The sequence below is a fragment of the Lithobates pipiens genome, unplaced genomic scaffold (assembly GCF_037356315.1).
Source record: "Lithobates pipiens isolate NorthernLeopardFrog02 unplaced genomic scaffold, aLitPip1_a1.2 Scaffold_22, whole genome shotgun sequence".
NCBI classification, from domain to species: Eukaryota; Metazoa; Chordata; class Amphibia; order Anura; family Ranidae; genus Lithobates; species Lithobates pipiens.
Genome location: NW_027507784.1, coordinates 75,002,562 through 75,022,008, shown reverse-complemented (window position 1 = coordinate 75,022,008; position 19,447 = coordinate 75,002,562). Strand labels below are relative to the sequence as shown.

Sequence of the window (19,447 nt, the reverse complement as noted above, 5' to 3'; positions counted from 1 at the left end):
GAACAAAAAATAAATACAATTTTATGTTTCTTGAAAGAACTGGGTCTGGGTTTAAAATACAGACTGTTCCCTAAAGTGTTATTTCAGTTTTACAAAGTTGCTAGAAAGTTATATCACAAGTTGGTTACCTAAAATGGACCTGAACTCAAAAAAGTGAAGATTTGCTTTCTTAAATGAAACACCTAGAAGTGTTACTGCGCCCGAGTAGTACTCTGAATGATTTCCCTTTTGTCCCGAATTCCTCTTGAAAAATAACAGTGTGCTTCCTGTTACTGGGCGTTCCTATGTCTTGAGCCTAAAAGCTTTGCATCTGTAGTGTGAGATCATCTAGGGCAGGGGTCTCCAAGCTACCTCCCTCCAGTTGTTCGGGAACTACAATTCCCATTATGCCTAGTCATGTCTGTGAATGTCCAAGTTTTTCAATGCCTCATGGGATGTGTAGTTCCCTAACAGCTGGAGGGCCATAGTTTGGAGATCCTTGATCTAGGGCACTGCAGCCTCTAACTGCAAGTCTCAAAAAATTTAATTTGAGATTTGGAGCTGTTACTAGTATGTGGCTCAGTGTTTTTAATTGCTGAGGAAGACGTTGTACCTGTAGACTTGCAGTACAAGGTTGTCCCAGCTCTTGCTTCATTCATTCTATGGATTTGGGTTTTCCCCACCTCTCCTGTTGCTTTGGGACCTTTGCTTAAAGTAATATTAAAGAAAAAAAATATTATACTAACCTGCTCTTTGCAAAGGTTTTGCACAGAGCAGCCCCGATCCTCCTCTTCTTGGGTGGGTCCTCCGCTGGCGATCCAGGCTCTTTTTCTCCAATTGCCCCCATAGCAATAAGAAACACAGAACAGGGCTTAGCCCTGCCCCCACTCCCCCCTTACTGGCTACGATTGACTGCCATTGGCTCCCACTGCTGTCTCTCCCATAAGACCCATTAGAGCAGTCGCTCATGTTCACATCGCCGGATCGCGATTGGGCTTGGGTAAGTATTAGGGGGCACTGTGAGGGAAGCTGCATACTGAAGTTTTTTTTACCTTGATGCATAAAATGCATGAACGTAAAAAAAAAAAAAACCTTCAAACTTTTGAACCACTTTAAGTCACTTTAATGTCACCTTCCCAACTGACTCCCATGCATTTTTTTCTAAACTGTTTCTGACACCTATTTTTGTATAAATAGTTTTTATTAAGTTTTTACAGATAGAAAATGTTATACTTTGCAAAACAATCTTCAAGTCATTCATAAAAATACAAAACATTCTCAAAATACACATACATAAAAAATACATATAGGTACATGAATGAATCTATCCTCTAACATGCACTTAAATACAAAAATGAATCTATACCGCAGCATATACTCTTAATTCTCCTGAGCCATCTAAATAACAAACAAGAAAATAGAGAAAAAGAGAAGAATGGAAGCAGGCCTATTCCCCTACCCCCCCCCCCCCCCCCCCCAAGAAAGAAAGAAAAAAAATAGAGAAAAAAACCTGACACCTATTTTTGACAAAGTTTCAGGAAATGTCCAATTGCCAGGAAACTCCAATTGCCAGATCTCAAATTGCCAAGAAACATCTCAGTGATATCTAAGAATCAGCAAATCTTTGGTGTGGTTGGAGGTTTATTCAATTCTGGCCATTTGTGGAGTGAATAAGCAAGATATCACCAAACAGGCATGGGATACTGGGAACTGTTTTGGGGAACATGTACCAATGCCAAAATTACAAAAGTAACTTTCTTAACACAGAATTGTCAACTCTTCCTAAAGGCTCCAGCCCAGACAGACAATATGGCTGCTGTGAGCCCTTTCTTTTATAACAAGGGGACGTGTTTACCAAATCCTTCATATTTTTGACTCTTGTGACTCAATTACCAGAACAAAAGGCTATGCACAGAATTATAGGCTGTTCCTTATTTCTGGTGGAGAACCTGGAAACTTTTGACCAGTCCCGGTGAATCTATGCAAAAATGTTGTTGGCACCCAAACCTCATCCCTAGTGATGTCCCTTTTGTAATTCTGAATCCTTTTGAATAGCAACTTTAGCTCACACATGGCTGTCAAAACCTGTGTGTAAGATTAGACATGCTTTTAAATATTTTTACAGCAAGGTGAACTGCAAGCGAACACAATTTGCATGAAAAACCCATTTAGGCCATTTGCATAAGTAATGCTTAAGGATTTGTTAATTAATTTATCATGTGTATGGGAATACAATTCTTTGAAGTCCAGGCAATATTATTTGCCTTTTTTGTAAATTCAGAGCTGGGGGTATTGATTTTAGGAATTAGTTATTAAGCTCTACAATCTCACTGTGCACCAGTTCCCTTTTCTTCCACTATGACTATGAAAATTGTAGAACGGACACTTACAGAAAACATTTGCTGAAAGTTAAGTCTTCACATTTTCTTCTCTTGAGAGAAACGTTATACATGTATTTGTAGAAAATATAGAGGGGCTTATACAGTATATTAAAGCTGAATTCAACCTTTTTATGGGGAGGAAAAGGATTAAAACCTCTGTCTGGTTTTTGCCCCCATTTATGTTCCCATGGGTAGACCTACCTTTACTATCTCATTTTGGCTAAAAGTCCACATATTGAGTTTGCAGGGCTGAACGTATACTGTATGTAATGTGCAATACACCATGTATTGTTCATTGCAGCCACACATGATAGCACACAGATATACTGTATGTGAGTACAGTGCATTGCCATTCATCCATTCATTCTAAATAGTACTCTAATTCATATATACAGTAAGTATGTGTGTTGCATTGCCAACAACAGTGTTTTTTTTTATCAACGCAGGTTAACCAAGGCAGTTCCAGAACTTGAGCTGTGCCTGGCATTGTGAATAGCCCCTTATTAATTATTTGCCTTTCTGACATTTGAGTTCAGTCCGGACCCTAGTCTTCTGTTTTCTCCATCCTTAAAGAAGGGGGAACCTTATCTTGTCTTGTTGATTAAAAATACAATTTTATTCTGGCCTTCTACAGGTAGAGTTACATTTCTATTGTTTATGATTCTTCCATATATCCATAATGAGAAAAAATCCCCTCTTTGCTTTGGGACTTTCTAGGCAATAATTCAATTGTGTTACAAAAAAACAAAAACAAAAAAAAAAACGTTATTGCTACAAACAAGCATTAAAATAATTTAAAAAGTAGAACTGTGGTTGTTAAGTCACACATACAGTGACTTAAAAAAGTATTCATACCCCTTGAAATTTTCGACATGTTACAACCAAAAACGTAAATGTATATTTTCGGGATTTTATGTGATATACCAATACAAAGTGGCACATAACTGTGAAGTGGAAGAAAAATTATAAATGGTTTTCAAAATTTTTTACAAAAAAAAATCTGAAAAGTGTGGCGCGCATTTGTATTCAGTCCCCTTTAGGCCGCGTACACACGCGGGGACTGTCTGCCGAAACTAAGTTCGTCAAACAGTCCGCTCAAACTTTTGAATGAACGAACACGCCCACACACGGCACTTTTTGAGTGGACAAATACGGCAAACTTTGTTCGTCGTACTAAGTCCGCGCAACTTTTGAAATGAACGGACTCGCCCACACACGAGGCAACAGTCCGCTCATTTCGAGCGCGTGTGCAGGTAGGCGGGGAAGAGATGTCGCTGGCCCCGCCGCCTGGAATGTACTTAAAGGGGAACCCCAACGCCGAAAAAAATCGGCGTGGGGGTCCCCCCAAAGTCCACAACAGACCCTTGTCCGAGCACGCTACCCGGCCGGCCAGGAAAGGGGGGCGAGCGAGCGCGCCCCCCCTCCCGAGCCGTACCAGGCCGCGTGCCCTCAACATGGGGGGTGCCTTGGGGAAGGGGGGGCCGCGCGGCCCCCCCACCCCAAAGCACCTTGTCCCCATGTTGATGAGGACAAGGGCCTCTTCCCGACAACCCTGGCCGTTGGTTGTCGGGGTCTGCGGGCGGGGGGCTTATCGGAATCCGGGAGCCCCCTTTAATAAGGGGGCCCCCAGATACCGGCCCCCCACCCTATGTGAATGAGTATGGGGTACAATGTACCCCTACCCATTCACCTGTAAAATAAAAGTACCCAAAAAAAAAACACAACACACGAGATAAAATATTTTATTGCACAGCTCCGGGGGTCTTCCGTCTTCGGGGGTCTTCTCGCCGGACTCCTCCGCTATCTTCTTGTAGCTCTTTTGCTAGCGGAGGAGTCCGGCTTTCTTCCTCCCCGCCGCCGGCCTCTTCTCCCGACTTCGGGGGTCTTGTCCCCCTCTTCGGTTCTTCTGCCGGGCCACCGCGCCTTCTTATAGCTCTTTTGCAGGCGGTGGCCCGGTCTTCTGTCGCCGCCGCCTTCCGTTCTTCTGCCGGGCCACCGCGCCTTCTTATAGCTCTTTTAGAGGCGGTGGCCCGGTCTTCTGTCGCCGCTGTCGCCTTCCGGTCGCCTTCCGTTCTTCTTCTTGTTCTTCTTCTTCTTCTTCTTCTCCAGGAGGTGTTGACACGTCGCTCTCTCCGGCCGGAATGCCAGAGCCGCGCTGTGCGGCCACTTATATAGTGACAATGGGGCGGTGTCACATGGTATATGTCACATGGGTTGGTCACATGGGTTGATGTCACATGGGGACTATGACATCGTAAGGGGTCACCATGTGACCAACCCATGTGACATATACCATGTGACCGCGGCTCTGGCATTCCGGCCGGAGAGAGCGACGTGTCAACATCTCCTGGAGAAGAAGAAGAAGAAGAAGAAGAACAAGAAGAAGAACGGAAGGCGACCGGAAGGCGACAGCGGCGACAGAAGACCGGGCCACCGCCTCTAAAAGAGCTATAAGAAGGCGCGGTGGCCCGGCAGAAGAACGGAAGGCGGCGGCGACAGAAGACCGGGCCACCGCCTGCAAAAGAGCTATAAGAAGGCGCGGTGGCCCGGCAGAAGAACCGAAGAGGGGGACAAGACCCCCAAAGTCGGGAGAAGAGGCCGGCGGCGGGGAGGAAGAAAGCTGGACTCCTCCGCTAGCAAAAGAGCTACAAGAAGATAGCGGAGGAGTCCGGCGAGAAGACCCCCGAAGACGGAAGACCCCCGGAGCTGTGCAATAAAATATTTTATCTCATGTGTTGTGTTTTTTTTTGGGGTACTTTTATTTTACAGGTGAATGGGTAGGGGTACATTGTACCCCATACTCATTCACATAGGGTGTGGGGCCGGTATCCGGGGGCCAACTTATTAATGGGGGCTCCCGGATTCCGATAAGCCCCCCGCCCGCAGACCCCGACAACCAACGGCCAGGGTTGTCGGGAAGAGGCCCTTGTCCTCATCAACATGGGGACAAGGTGCTTTGGGGTGGGGGGGGGCCGCGCGGCCCCCCCTTCCCCAAGGCACCCCCCATGTTAAGGGCACGCGGCCTGGTACGGCTCGGGAGGGGGGGCGCGCTCGCTCGCCCCCCTTACCTGGCCGGCCGGGTAGCGTGCTCGGACAAGGGTCTGTTGTGGACTTTGGGGGGACCCCCTCGCCGATTTTTTTCGGCGTTGGGGTTCCCCTTTAAGTCCATACCAGGCGGCGGGGGCCCGCGACGTCTCCTTTGCGGGCCCCGCCTACCTGGAGACGCGCTCGAAATGAGCGGACTTTCCTCTGAGCGGGAACAGTTTGCTCATTTCGAAAGTGGCCTACACACGGGCGGACTGTCCGCTCAAACCAAGTTTCAGCGGACAGTTTTTCGGAATTTCTGAAAAACTTTGTTCGTCAAACTGTCCGCTGAAACTGTCTGCTGAAGCCCCACACACGAGCGGACTGTCCGCTGAAACACTGTTCAGCGGACAAAGTTGAGCGAACAGTCCGCCCGTGTGTACGCGGCCTTACTCTGATACCCCTAACTAAATTCTAGTGGAACCAGTTTCCTTAATAAGTCATCCAATTAGTAAATAAAGTCCACCTGTGTGTAATTTATTACCAGTATAAATACAGCTGTTCTATGAAGCCCTCAGAGGTTTGTTAGAGAACCTTAGTGAACAAACAGCATCATGAAGGCCAAGGAACACACCAGACAAGTCAATGATAAAGTTGTGGAGAAGTTTAAAGCAGGGTTAGGTTGTAAAAAATATCCCAAGCTTTGAACATCTCACAGAGTACTGTTCAAACCAGCATCTGAAAATGGAAAGAGTATGGCACAACTGCAAACCTACCAAGACATGGCCGTCCACCTAAACTGACAGGGCGAGTAAAGAGAGCAATAAATCAGAGGCCCATGGTAACTCTGGAGGAGCTGCAGAGATTCACAGCTCAGGTGGGAGAATCTGTCCACAGGACAACTATTAGTCGTGCTCTCCACAAATCTGACCTTTATGGAAGAGCAGCAAGAAGAAAGCCATTGTTGAAAGAAAGCAATAAAGAAGTTCCAATTGCAGTTTGTGAGAAGCCATGTGGAGGACACAGCAAACATGTGGAAGAAAGTGCCCTGGTCAAATGAGGCCAACATAGAACGTTTTGGCCTAAAAGCAAAGCGCTATGTGTGGCGGAAAACCAATACTGCACATCACCCTGAACATGTGGGGATGCTTTTCTTCAGCAGGGATGGGGAAGCAGGTCAGAGATGATGGGAAGATGGATGGAGCCAAATAAAGGGCAGTCCTAAAATAAAACCTGTAAGCCCTTGAACACACGGTCGGACATTCCGACAACCAAATCCGTCGGATTTTATCCGACGGATTTAGTCCGAAACTGTTGCATACACACAGTCGGACAAAGTTGCCAGAAAATCTGATCGTACTTAACGTGATGATGTTGTTTCTTTAGGATGGGACTACGTTCAGGCTAGTAGCCAATAGCTTTGGTCTAGGAATTTGATCTGAGCATGCGTAGCACTTTGTCCGATCACAATTCTCTACACATGATTGGACAAAGTCCGATCGGATCATCTTGTCGGAAAATTTTATAGCCCAGCTGGAAAACTTGGTCCAGTCCGATGTAGCCCACACACTGTCGGATTATACGACAACACGGTCCTATCGGACATTGTCCATCGGAATGTCCGACCGTGTGTACAAGGGCTTAGAGTCTGCAAAAGACTTGAGACTGGGGCAGAGGTTCACCTTCCAGCAGGACAATGACCCTAAACATACAGCCAGAGCTACAATGGAATGGTTTAGATTAAAGCATATTCATGTGTTAGAATGGCCCTGTCAAAGTCCAGATCCAAATCCAATTGGGAATCTGTGGCAAGTCTTGAAAATTGCTGTTCACAGATGTTCTCTGTTCAATCTGACAGAGCTTGAGCTATCTTGCAAAGAAGAATGAATAAAAATGTCACTGTCTAAATGTGCAAAGCTGGTAGAGACATCCCCAAAAAGACTTGCAACTGTAATTGCAGTGAAAGGTGGTTCTACAAAGTATTGACTCAGGGGGGCTGAATATAAATGTACCTCACACTTTTCACATTTATTTGTAAAAAATGTTTTAAAAATATTCATCATTTTCCTTCTACTTCACAATTATGTGCCACTTTGTGTTGGTCTATCACATAAAATCCATTTACCTTTTTGGTTGTAACATGACAAAATGTGGAAAATTTCAAGGGGTGTGAATATTGTTTCAAGGCTTATTGTAACATTACTTGTACAGAGAGTCCTGAACCTCCTATCAACCTTACATAACCAAAACCAGTGTTACAGTATGACTTGGGATTTAGTTGATACAGAGGCACCCAATGTTTCAAAGCAATATATTTTTCTTTCTCAGGGGTGTACAGTATAGGATAAATATCATGTTGTTTAACGCTAGATTATATGAAAGCCATCACATTAGAATCTTAAAAACCATATGCCACTGTTTCCACAACTCCAAAAGGGGACCGCCAGACCACAGGGAGAGCCACCCATGGATCATTCAGGCCACGGAATCAATGAGGACATCATGCTGAATACATATAGATGGAACAATACGTGTACATGATCCCAGTAATCAAAGAAACATCTCAGGTTTAGCTGGACAGATGTTCAGAAGTCCCTAAAATAACAGACTGTCTACTGTAGCTGATCTTTAGACGGAATGGTCTGGGGATGAGCAACCAAAAAGATGTACTGCTCATAGGTTTCAATGAGCTCTTGTGTCTGCAAAACATCCCAGAGTTTACACCTGCTGAGTGCAGACCATTTGGACAAATAAGAGAGACCCACTGGATCCTCTTTATCCTATTTATTTATTATTTGGTCCCATTCATTTATCTGGGGAGCTTTCGGGATCCTGCAAAGTACAGCTCTGGGGTCTCCTCTGCACTACATGGATAAAGGCGTTTTTAGTATAGTAAGAACACAATAAATTGACATACTTACCTTGTTTGTTGCCCAAGCAGGCCTTCCTTTTTTCTGTGCAACTGGTCCCCAAAGCCGCTGCTTGGACAGTCACGGCTCTCATCACATCAGCTCTTGAAGATGTCATTGTGTACAATGCAGAACCAGCAATTCCTTAATGTACCCGAGAATGTCAAGGACCTTCCCACATCCCAGAAATCATGGACAATGCAAGAGAGCACCAGCTGCTTGGGTAGTGAGGAATAAGCTAAGATTTGTACTTATTCCTTCCTCATTTAACCCATGCATTGTTGGCAGGAGGGATGGGGGCTGCATGATTAAATATAAAGTGTTAGTAAACCCACAACCCTAAAATCAGTTTGTGTATGCAGTAAAGCATGCTTGTTCTACTCAGGATGGAACCCAAGATGTTAATCCTCTGCATTGTGTAAAAAGGCTGTTTGGTCCTGTCTTCTCTGATCCTCGCATTCTTTTTCTGTCTCCAATTCATCTGCTGATAACACAAAGCCCTAGGAAACACTCTGCACATGCTCAGTTTGGTGTGTATTGCTAGACAGTGTTTTTTGGGAGGGTGCATGTGATCAGCACAGGTCAATCAGCACTGTCCAGACAGAGGGTCAAGGGTCATTTCAGCCTCATAGGACAGTCAGAGGAGAATGAAAACTCCTTCTACAAGCTTTAACCAGAGACACTGATATAAATCACAAGACTGCTATATACTGCTGAGGAGAAAAGGTATTTAGCAGTTCATATTTTCTAAAATAAGTTCTGCGTACTGTGGGAGACCAGATATAGTGAATACAGGGTCCTGGGTTTACTAACACTTTAGGAACAGCCCAGAGTTGGGCTTTTAGGATGTTAGAATGAGTTTTTTTTTTAAAAGTACCATATTTTTCGGACCATAAGATGCACTTTGCCCCCCCCCCCCCAAAATGGGGGAAAATGTCCCTGCGTCTTATGGAGTAAATACTGACCAGGCACCGTAACTACACCCCCCCCCCCCGTCGCCGCCACATCAGAATGTCAGTGCTTGGCTGTGAGGCGGATCCTTGCAGGGGCCTACCAGGGGGCAGCGGAGGGAGGTGGTCTGCCCCAGGTGCTAAAACATGGGTGGGTGTCAGTGGCGTTGCTATGGCGTTGCTATGGGGCGTTGCTATGGAGGGGTGCTCCCAGATCAGTTGACACCCACCAGATGTGACAAGAGCCCCGGCTGTTTCTTTTTTCAGCCGGGACACCCCCTGCGCCGTGGTCTGGTCCAGTCTCACTTCCTACTTCTTCCACCGGCAGCTGCTGCTGCAAACTATGTCCCCAGTCCTCCTTGCTAGCTGCTTTCTGGGTGTATCTGAGCCAGCCACAGGGGGTTGTGGATTGTAATAGCAGTGTCCTCCACTGCCTGAGGTGAGCTGGTGATAAGGGGGTGGGAGGTGTGGGCTGGCATGGTATCCACTGCTCAGTTACTAGAGCTGTTGTGATAGAAGAGGCTGAAGGGGTAGTTGTGTCTGCTCTGCCACCCTGAGCTGAAGTGGGAAGGAGGGAGATTGCTGTGTCCACCACCACCACCCAGGTATAGTGTAGCTGAGCTGATTTGATAAGGGGGGTGGTATTACTGTGTCTCCACCACCCACCTATAGTAGTAGCATAATATTAAATATTTTAGGACACCATTTGGTTCAGAATATTTTTTTTTCTTGTTTTCCTCCTCTAAAACCTAGGTGCGTCTTATGGTGCGAAAAATACATATATTGTGGTCTCTCTTGGTGAGATTTGCCCCCTTGGTGAGAGGGGTAATAGTAAGTTCTCTCATCAGTGAATACAAATAAGGCAGTACATAAACCCGAGGTCGTAACTCTTCCCCCACTAAAAAAAAAAAAAAAAAATGCTTTCATAATTGAGGAAGTAAGTTTTGTTGCCAATTGTAAATCCATTCCAGTTCTCATTATTCTAGCAATGGAAAGGCAATGATTGCTTGCTATGGACAACAAACATCTTTTGCTTCCAAGCACCAATCAGATGCTGTAATATTTTCCTACCTACAGCGGCCTTCAACTTTTAAATGATGCACTTCATTATTTACTTCTTACCCAAACACATAAAACTATGATTTAACAAGCGCAAACTACTTTCATAACACGTCTTGAATTCAAGTTTAGCATTTTTATTAAAGCACAGTGCGATCACTGAAGCAGAATGTTTCGAAATTACTGGAGGTCAAAATCCAGATAACGCTTTTAGCATGTGAAAAGGAGTTTCTTTAACCAAATAAAATACAGAGTTGTCTAGTACTCATCCGAGGCAAAATACATATTTTATACAGAAGTAACTGTGAAACTCTAATGCACAGCACACTGTATAATAAGGGGCTCTTATTAGAATTCATCAAAACACACTTAGGTTCACTTTTTGCAAACCTACATTTATGAAGGAAAAAAAAAAGGACCAATATATTTCATTTATGAAATGAAAGGTTTTCTGCCAAATGTAGTTAAATGTCTGACTAAACAAAATACACAGAGGTTTAAATGGGGTGACTGATGAGCAAAGAATGAAGTGCAAATGCATTAGAAAAGAGTCCATTTACTGACATACGTGATGGCACATGCGTCAAGAGTTCATGCTCTTCTCTGCCGTATAATTTTGACCAACAGAGAACCCGAGAATGAGGCTCTTGCTGAGACTTTAATTCCCAACTCAAGTTCAGATTTAAAATAATTCAGCAATAGGACACTGAACAGAACCAGAGACTAACACAGGGAGTTTAGACTAAGGCACATCAGCAATTCTATTGTTGGTGGCAACTTACCAAAGACAGGATCACTACGCAGAGCAAATAAAATACTCATCTACTTTCAGGCTTCCCTACCTTGTTGTCTGGATCAGCAAGTCATCACTCATTACTGACAAAAACAAAATAATGACAGTTTGTGTATCTAGCCATTGAGGGAGCGATGGGTGAAAGTATTTTCTCTCCAACTCCTAACAGTCCATTTTTCATTGGCAAGTCAAGTTCTAGCAAAGGCCTGCTGGTCTTCCACCCTCTTAATATCACAGGTGAAGAATAAAATGGCATGGTATCTCCTGAATGAAAATATGTTTGTGATGCTCAAGGATAAATTACATAAATTTGAACATGCCTGGAACACCTGGATTGAGCATTACATACCTAAGACTAAGGACATTGACCACTCACCCTTCACCATCTGAGCAGACTATGTCTGTACCCTATGATAAAGAGCAGCCTATGTCTGTGCGCTATGTTAAAGAGCAGTCTATATCCATGCTCTACGTTAAAGAACAGCCTATGTCTACACCCTATGTTAAAGAGAAACCCATGCCCATGCCCTTTTTTAAAGAACAGCCTATGTCCATACCCTATGGAGAACAGCCTATGTTCACACAATATGTTAAAGAGAAACCTATGCCCATACTCTATGTTAAAGGACAGCCTATGTCCATATCCTATGGAGAACAGCTTATGTTCATGCCCTATGTTAAAGAGAAACCTATGCACACGCCCTATGTTAAAGAGAAACCTATGCCCATGCCCTATGTTAAAGAGCAGCCTATGTTCATGCCCTATGTTAAAGAGCAGCCTATGCCCACGCCATATGTTAAAGAGCAGCCTATGTCCACACCCTATGTTAAAGAGCAGCCTATGTCAATGCCCTATGTTAAAGAGCAGTCTATGTTCACACCATATGTTAAAGAGCAACCTATGTCCACACCCTATGTTAAAGAGCAGCCTATGTCCACACCCTATGTTAAAGAGCAGCCTATGTCAATGCCCTATGATAAAGAGCAGCCTATGTCAATGCCCTATGATAAAGAGCAGCCTATGCACACGCCCTATGTTAAAGAGCAGCCTATGTCCACACCTTTTGTTAAAGAGCAGCCTATGTCAATGCCTTATGTTAAAGAGCAGCCTATGTCCACACCATATGTTAAAGAGCAGCCTATGTCCACACCATATGTTAAAGAGCAGACTATGTCCACACCTTTTGTTAAAGAGCAGACTATGCCCACACCCTATATTAAAGAGCAGTATATGCCCATGGCTTATGTTAAAAAAACAGGCTATGCCCACGCATAACGAACATGTTATACTTACCTGTTCTGTGTTTTTTGCACAGAATAGCCCCGATCCTCCTCATTTTGACCACTAGTCTCTGCCCCCACCCTCACAGAGTGCACCCATAGGAAGCTACTCCCTATGGGGACACTCGTGCTGGCTCTCTCCTGAGCCCTGCCTTTGGTGTCTATTGACACATACAGCGGGGCTTGGCCCTGCCCGCCACTCCCTCATCATATAATTTGATTGACAACAGCAGGAGCCAATGGATCCCATTGCTATCTGTCTGCCAGTGAGGAGGCAGAGTGAGGAGAGAGTCCCTGCTCTTGGGCACAGTGATGGGCTCAAGTAATTATAAGGGAGGGGGGGGGGGGGCTGGGGAGATCATAAACAGAAGGTTTTTTATCTTAAAGTGTTTCTAAACCCTGGACCCTGCATTCACTATATCTGGTCTCACACAGTACACAGAACATGGAAATTCAATTATTTTAAGAAATATAAACTGCTAAATACATTTTCTCATCAGCAGTATATAGCAATCTTGTGATTTCTATCACTGTCTGGTTAAAGATTGTAGGAGGAGTTTTCTGACTGTGCTATGAGACTGGAAGACCCCTAACCCTCTGTCTGGACAGTGACGATTGGCCCTGTGCTGATCACATGCACTCTCCCAAGATCAAAAACAAACTCTCTAGTAATACACACCAAACTTAGCATGTGCAGCCTGACTCCTTCCATTCATAACATTCAGAGATGAGTTGGAGACATTGGTAGAAGGGGAGGATCAGAGAATACAAGATCAAACAGTCTTTTTACACAATGCAGAGAATTAACCCCTTAGGTTTCACATTGAGTGTTAACAAGCATGCTTTACTGCATATACAGACTGATTTTACTGTAGTGGGTTTAGTAGAACTTTAACGCATAGAATGTTTTAAGGTAAAAAAAAAACAAAAGCCTTTAGAATCTATTTAAGTGGAAGATGCAGCTTCAGAGTTTTCTCAGACAAAAATGAATCAAATAGGAATTTCCCCCAATTATATATAGTCAGCATTTTAGACCTGAAAGGTATAACATATACAGTTTGTTGTTCTTCTTATTAACATGCTTTTAAGGCAGCCAATTAACTTGAATAGGCTGATAGGCTGTCAACGCATGGCAATGCACCTAAGAAGACACTAACATCACACGAAGCATATGAAGCAAAACTGAATGTTATCAGGCTATATTCGTCACAATTCAAACACATGCATTGGGAAAACACTGCATTATGAACACTAGATGGAGCTAAGGAGCATACTTTTTTCCTATGATAGTCAGTGCCATCTAGTGGCCATAATGCAGTTTTTTTCTGCATTTACAGATTGAGACTGCAGAGAATAAAGTCTAGGACCATAGATTTTGTCCCATTTTTACAGAACAAATAAACATGCTGCTTCAATGGATGAACGGCTATGCAGATTTTTTTTTTATAGGTGCCCCTAAAGTACTTGCTTCTTTGACTTACATTAAATGTTCCTCCTCATAGTTCCTTTTAAAATTTCCCCCTGACAAAAATTTGAGGATTTGCTATGTTAAAATGCATACAGAATTCAGTTTATTATAGTGTGAGACTGAGGCAGTGGACGATTCCCAGATTTTCGACATTAGACAGGTATATATTTATACTATGAAGATATTATTCATTTTAATTTAAGTTGAGTCGTGAAGCTTCAGCATGTTTTTGCCTGCCATATGGCAGAACAAAAAGGCATTATGACAGTGCTCTCACAATGATATTCCCTAACACAATATTATGTATCTAGAAAATGTGTCAATCTGGCTTCATATTACTATTACTGGAGCCAAAAACTACACCTCAGAGTCTCTTCTGATAGGAAGCTGAACTCCCGGCAGGTCTAAAAATGAATAGATAAATAAGAAAAACAAAATTTTAATAAGAAGTAATTATTTTTAAAATATTTAGTATACAGTTGTGCTCAAAAGTTTGCATACCCTGGCAGAAATTGTGAAATTTTGGCATTAATAATGAAAATATGACTGATCATGCCAAAAAAAAACGGTCTTTTTATTTAACCACTTCAGCCTCGGACCAATAAATACCTTAAGGACCAGAGGTCTTTTTGCAATTTCGCACTGCGCTGCTTTAACTGGTAATTGCGCGGTCATGCAATATTGCACCCAAACGAAATTTGCGTCCTTTTCTTCTTACAAATAGAGCTTTCTTTTGATGGTATTTGATTGCCTCTGCGATTTTTTTTTTTTGCGATATAAATGGAAAAAGAGCGAAAATTTTGAAAAAAAAATATATTTTCTTCTTTTTGTTATAAGAAAAATTGAATAAACTAAATTTTAGTCATACATTGAGGGCAACATTTATTCAGCCACATGTCTTTAGTAAAAAAAATGTCAATAAGCGAATATTTTTTGGTTTGCGCAAAAGTTATAGCGTCTACAAACTAGAGTACATTTTCTGGAATTTACACAGCTTTTAATTTATGACTGCCGATCTCATTTCTTGAGGTGCTAAAATGGCAGGGCAGTACAAATCCCCCCCAAATGACCCCATTTTGGAAAGTAGACACCCCAAGGAAATTGCTGATGGGTATGTTGAGCCCATTGAATATTTATTTTTTTTGTCCTAAGGGATTGAATAATGACAAAAAAAAAAAAAAAAAAAAATTTTTTACAAAAAGTTGTCACTAAATGATATATTGCTCACACATGCCATGGTTATATGTGGAATTGCACCCCAAAATACATTCTGCTGCTTCTCCCGAGTACGGGGATACCACATGTGTGGGACTTTTTGGGAGTCTAGTCGCGCACGGCACCCCGAAAACCAATCACCACCTTCAGGATTTCTAAGGGTGCAAATTTTTGATTTAACTCCTCACTACCTATCACAGTTTCGAAGGCCATAAAATGCCAAAACAGCACAAAACCCCCCCAAATGACCCCATTTTGGAAAGTAGACACCCCAAGCTATTTACTGAGAGGCATGTTGAGTCCATGGAATATTTTATATTTTGCCAAAAGTTGCGGGAATATTACAAACTTTTTTTTTTTTGCACAAAGTTGTCACTAAATGATATATTGCTCACACATGCTATGGGCAGAAGTCAAATTACACCCCAAAATAAATTCTGCTGCTTCTCCCGAGTACGGGGATACCACATGTGGGGGACTTTTTGGGAGCCTAGCCACGTACGGGACCCGAAAACCAAGCACTGCCTTCCGGATTTGAATATAAAATGCTATAAAAAACAAACTAACCAGAGTCACCCGTAACACTTATACGGTGATCAGTGGTGAAAGGGTTAACTAGGGGCAATCAGGGGGTTCAAATTTTTATTAGGTAGTATATGGGGGTCCCTGGCGCTATATAAAAACCTGACGGGGAACCTAAATAACTAACTGGCTAACCAGCGTCACCAGTGACACTTATACTGTGATCGCTGGTGAAAGGGGGTGAAAGGGTTAACTAGCAGCAATCAGGGGGTTAAAACCATTATTGGGTAGTATATCGGGGTACCTAGCGCTATAAAAACCTGGCGGTGAACCTAAAAAAATAACTAGCTACCTAGCGACACTAGCGACACTGATGCAGCGTTCAGAAAAATTATCGCTTAGTGACACTGGCAAAAGGGGGTGAAAGGGTTAACTAGCGGAAATCAGGGGGTTAAAACCATTATTGGGTAGTATATCGGGGTACCTAGCGCTATAAAAACCTGGCGGTGAACCTAAAAAAATAACTAGCTACCTAGCGACTGTAGCGACACTAATGCAGCGATCAGAAAAACGATCGCTTAGTGACACTGGCAAAAGGGGGTGAAAGGGTTAACTAGCGGCAATCAGGGGGTTAAAAACATTATTGGGTAGTATATCGGGGTACCTAGCGATATAAAAACCTGGCGGTGAACCTAAAAAAATAACTAGCTACCTAGCGACACATGCAGCGATCAGAAAAATGATCGCTTAGTGACACTGGCAAAAGGGGGTGAAAGGATCGGGGGGGGTTTGTGTGCCTGTGTGTACCTACATGTCAGTGTAGTGTTGGTGCACACTTACTTTTACTGTTCTCCTCGTAGTCCGGTCAAAAAGACCGCCCCGAGGAGAATGACATCACTTCCTCCTTCCTGTGTAAACAATACACAGGGGAGGAAGCTTCTCATTGGCCAGGAGCGATCCAGAGGGGGTGGCCGAAAACCAACGGCCATCCCCTCATCACGGAGCGCTCCTGGACCGAATCGGACCGCCGTAACCAGCGGGAGGGGGTCCGATCGGACCCCCCACCCGCTGGAAGGCAATCACGTAGATGTACGTGATTATGCCTGCCTGTGCCATTGTGCTGACGTACAATGGCAATACGGCGGTCCTCAAGTGGTTAAAGACAGCAATCACATGAAGCCATTTATTATCACATCATTTTTTGGATCCTTTTTAAATCATAATGATAACAGAAATCGCCCAAATAGCCCTGATAAAAAGTTTACATACCCTGAAATATTTGGCCTTGGTACAGACATAGAAGGTGGCACACAGGGATGAGCCGAACATCCCCCCCCCCCCTTTTGGTTCGGTTCAAATCCAGAACATGCAAACAGGCAAAAAATGTGTTCGAACACGTAAACACTGTTAAAGTCTATGGGACACAAACATGAATAATCAAAAGTGCTAATTTAAAAAGGCTTATATGCAAGTTATTGTCATAAAAAGTGTTTGAGGACCCAGGTCCTGGCCCACGGGACATTTATCAATGCAAAAAAAAGTTTTAAAAAAAGTTTTTTCGGGAGCAGTGATTTTAATAATACTTAAACTGAAACAATAAAAGTGTAATATTCCTTTAAATTTCATACATGGGGGGTGTCTATAGTATGCCTGTAAAGTGGCGCATGTTTTCAGTGTTTAGAACAGTCTGACAGCAAAATGACATTTCTAAAGGAAAAAAAGTCTTTTAAAACTACTCGTGGCTATAATGATTTGTCAGTCCCGGCAATACACATAAAAGTCATTGAAAAAAACAGCATGGGAACCCTGAACCAAAATTTTAAAAAAAATGCATGGGGTCCCCCCAAATTCCATACCAGGCCCTTCAGGTCTGGTATGGATATTAAGGGGAACCCCGCGCTAAAATTAAAAGAAAACGGCAGGGGGTCCCTCTTAAAATCCATACCAGACCCTTATCTGAGTACGCAACCTGGAAGGCCGCAGGAAAAGAGGGGGGATGAGGGGGGATGAGAGAGCACATCCTGAACTGTACCAGGCCACATGCCCTCAACATGGGGAGGGTGCTTTGGGGTAGTCCCCCCAAAGCAACTTGTCCCCATGTTGATGGGGAGAATGGCCTCATCCCCTTAACCCTTGGCCAGTGGTTTGGGGGTCTGCCGGAGGGGGGCTTATCAGAATCTGGAAGCCCCCTTTAACAAGGGGACCACCAGATCCTGGCCCCTCCTTGTGTGAATTGGTAATGGGATACAAATGTACACCTACCATTTCACAAAAAAAGTGTCAAAAATTTTAAAAAAGACAATAGCCGGTTTTTGACAATTCCTTTACTAACCACTTCCCGCCCGGCCTATAGCAGAATGATGGCCAGGCGATGGTTCAGTTATACTGACTGGGTGTCATATGATGTCCTTCAGGATAACAGCCGCATTCCCGTGGGGGCACACATCGCAGCGATCGGTGGTGCGGTGTGTCAGTCTGACCCACAATTCTACACGATTCTGGGTAAAAAGCCAAGTGATCAGCCATATCCAATCACGGCTGATCATGATGTAAACAGGAAAAGGTGTTGATTGGCTTTTCCTCACTTGCGTCTGACAGACGCGAGTAGAGGAGAGCCGATCGGCGGGGATGCCCACACTAGACCACCAGGGATGCCGCCAGGACCACCAGGGAAGTGGGTAACGTGGATGGCCAGGTATCCACATGTGCAAATGAATGCCCAATCTGTGCCACAAATGGGCATTGACTGGCACCATCATGTAACAAATTAAATCAGTGATGCCCAGCAATGCCACCCATCAGTATCATCAGTGCCACCCATAAGTGTCCAGCAGTGCCACCTATCAGTGGCCATCCATGCCCACCTATCAGTGCCCATCAGTACCCATCCATGCCACTTATCAGTCTCACCCTTCAGTACCCACCATTGCCACCCATAAGTACCCACAAGTGCCACCTACGAGTGCCCATCAGTGCCACCTATGAGTGCCCATCAGTGCTGCCTATCAGTGCCTGTCAGTGCCACCTCATCAGTGCCTCCTCATTGGTGCCACCTCATTGGTGCCCATCGGTGCTGCCTTATTAGTTCCCATCAGTGCAGCCATATCAGTGCCCGCCATTGAAGAAGAAAACTTACTTATTTACAAAAAATGTTCACAGAAACAAAGAAAAACTTTATTTTTTCAAAATGTTCAGCTTTTTTTTATTTGTTGCACAAAAAATAAAAATTGCAGAAGTGATCAAATACCACTAAAAGAAAGCTCCATTTGTGGGACCAAAATGATAAAAAAAAAAATATTTGGGTACAGTGTTGCAATTGTCAAGTGCTGAAAGGTGAAAATTGGCTTGGGCAGGAAGGTGTCTAAGAACCTGGTATTGAAGTGGTTAATGTCTTCTTCTTTCCTCACTTATTCTTCCATCTTATTCTGTTCTTCCTTCGGTTTTCTTCTTCTTCCTCCATCTTGTTCTTCCTCCTCTTCTTCCTCCATCTTCCTCCGGTCTTCTCGTCCGGCATCTTCCTTCGGCTTCTTTTTCCCTGCTTCCTCCAGACGATCCGCCTCAATGGGAGTCTCCCGCTTTGTGATGCTTCTGTTCTTTTGACAGCTCCTATATAACAGAGGGCGGGGCCACCCGGTGACCTCGCTCTCTCTGATGCACAGGGACTTCCCTATGACTTTGCCCATGGTGTCAAATTGGGTGGGGCCACCTGTTTTTCGCAAATTTTGACACAGGGTTCCCCTTAATATCCATACCAGACCTGAAGGGCCTGGTATGGAATTTGGGGGGACCCCCACACATATTTCCATGCATATTTCCATATTTCCCCTCGCTCATCCATGTCTTTATGGACCTTGTATTGTACAGTG

At 43.9% G+C, this 19,447-nt stretch overlaps 1 protein-coding gene across 1 annotated transcript in view; it reads right to left on the bottom strand.

Moving 5' to 3' along the window:
• The window catches only part of LRP1B (LDL receptor related protein 1B), a 2,110,020-nt gene that overhangs the window by 418,174 nt on the left and 1,672,399 nt on the right, over positions 1-19,447 (bottom strand). The gene's annotated exons all lie outside the window — the stretch shown is intronic.